This window comes from Rhinoraja longicauda, chromosome 12, assembly GCF_053455715.1.
Source record: "Rhinoraja longicauda isolate Sanriku21f chromosome 12, sRhiLon1.1, whole genome shotgun sequence".
Classification (NCBI taxonomy): Eukaryota; Metazoa; Chordata; class Chondrichthyes; order Rajiformes; family Arhynchobatidae; genus Rhinoraja; species Rhinoraja longicauda.
In genome coordinates, this window is record NC_135964.1 from 53,744,099 (window position 1) to 53,746,828 (window position 2,730).

Below are 2,730 nucleotides of genomic sequence, written 5' to 3' on the forward strand. Positions count from 1 at the left end.
CCAATAATGCCCCACACCTGTCCCCAACATCTGCCCCACACCTGTCCCCAACATCTCCCAATAATGCCCCCACACCTGTCCCCCAACATCTGCCCCACACCTGTCGCCCAACATCTGCCCCACACCTGCCCCTAACATCTGCCCACCTGTCCCCAACTTCTGCCCCACACCTGTCCCCAACAATGTCCCATCTGCCCACCTGTCCCCAACATCTGCCCCACACCTGTCCCCATCTGCCCAACACCTGTCCCCAACATCTGCCCCACACCTGTCCCCATCTTGCCCAACAATAATGTCCCACATCTGCCCAACATCAATGCCCCACATCTGCCCAACATATAATGCCCCACATCTGCCCAACACCTGTCCCCAACATCTGCCCTCCACCTGTCCACAACATCTCCCAAACATAATCCCCCACAACTGTCCACATCTGCCCAACATCAACACCCCACACCTGTCCTCAACATCTGCCCAACATCAATGCCCCACATCAATGCCCCACATCTGCCCAATAATGCCCCACATCTGCCCAGCACCTATCGCCCCACATCTGCCAACATTTGTCCACATCTGCCATCAACACCCCACATCTGACCAACAATAATGTCCCACATTTGCCCAACATCAACGCTCCACATCTGCCCCAACAACTGTCCCCAACAACAATGCCCATCTGCCCAAACATTTGCCCAACATCTGTCCCAACTGTCCCAAACATCTGCCCAAAGATCCCCAACATCTGTCCACATCTTCACAAAAACATTCCAGCAACAGCCCACAAACCACTGACAACGACCAACACCCCCTCAACACCCCCGACCCCCCCCACCTTCAACACCCCACCCCACTGCCCCCCCACCTTCAACACCCCCGCCCCCCACCTTCAACACCCCACCCCCATTGCCCCCCCCACCCTCAACACCCCCGCTCCCCCCCCACCTTCAACACCCTACCCCCACCCTCAACACCCCCGCTCCCCCCCCACCCCCCACCCTCAACACCCCCGCTCCCCCCCCCCCCCCCACCCCGTGTGTATCTGTCCATCCCGGGGTCTCTCACCCCCCCCCCCCCCACAGCGGTGGCGAGTCCCCGTGCCGACCATCAGCATCGCAGTCTACTGGGGGGGGGGCTGCAGTCGCAAATGCCTGCACCCTCGCAGCACAGCCGTGCATGGGTGGGGGGGAGTGAAGGGTCTGGGTACCCCTCCCCTCGGGCACCCTGGCAATCTCACCCACCCCCCCCCCATCAACACCACCTGGACCCAGCGCCCCCCTCTCCCCCCCGCCTCGTACCCCCTCCATCAACACCCACCCCCACCTCACACCCACCCCCCCTCACACCCACCCCCCCCTCACACCCACCCCCCCTCACACCCACCCCCACCTCACACCCAACCCCCATCCATCAACACCCACCCCCACCTCACACCCACCCCCCTCCATCAACACCCACCCCCACCTCACACCCATCCCCACCCCCCCCATTCACACCCACCCCCTCACTCACACCCACTCACACCCACCCCCCCACTCACACCACCCCCCCTCACACCCACCCCCCCCTCACCCCACCCCCACCTCACACCCACCCCCCCCCCCCCCCAGCCGAGGGTCCCACTCACCGTTCCCTCTCAAACACGAAGCACAATCGGGTTGGAAGGTGTCGGGTGGGTGTGAAGCACACACGTGTAACATTGAACGTACGTGCACACGACCATGTGGTAGTGAGCGGGGGCTGGCTGGTGAATGAGCGTGCACACGCTGGTGTGAGTGGTGTGTAAACAGCTGGCGGTTGTATGCGTGCACTACTGTGGCTGGGAGGACCCGCACTAGCGTGAGTGGTTGTGTAAAACACTCCTATATGAGCGGGCCTGTACACTGGTGAACGAGTGTGCACTCTGGCGTGAGTAGGTGTGAACAACACTGGTCACTAGTGTGCGGGTGCTGCAGTTTAGTGAGCGGGCAGTAGTGCAAGCGAGTGTGCGCGGGTGTGTTTGGCCCCCCCCCGCTGGCTGTGACGATGACCCTGGGTCGGGGAGGGGTCGGCCTCAGTGCAGGGGGTCACGGTGGGGTCGGGGAAGGGCTGAGGTCACAGGTCAAGCGCCAGAGGGGGCGGTCGGGTCAGGGGTCGGAGGGCAGCACGGGGCCAGGCGTCCGGTGTGAGGTCTGGGTCAGAGGTCAGGCGACAAAGGCCGGAGGTCAAGGTGGAAAGTCAGGATTGGTCAGGGAGGGGTCAGGGGTCGTCCACGGGGAGGGGCTCCCATGCAGACGGCGAGGAAACGCAAGGGCGAGGCCCCAGGGTGCTCCCCCCACCCTGGGGTGCCCCCCCGCCCTCTCCCGGTCCAGGGAGCCTCTCCCCCCCCACTGGGTGAGCCGGGGCTTTGGGCCGTCATCATCGGCTGCACAGTTGCAGCTCTCACCGCCTGCAGCTGCATCGTTGCAACTTCCCCGCCAGCGACTACAACGCTGCGCCCCACCCCCACATGTGCTGCTCTTCATCCAGTGACTGCCACAGTTGCAGCTCCCGCCCCCCTCCCCCCCACAGCTGCAACACTGCAACCAGCCCCACCAGCAAACTGCGCCGGTTGCGGCTCCAGCCTCCAGCTCCCCTTCCACCAGCAGCTGCACGGCTGCCCCTCACACCACCACAGCTGCACAGGTGCTGCTCCCACCCCTCCCCCCCACAGCTGCACCTCTCACCCCACCAGTAGCTGCACGGTTGCCCCTC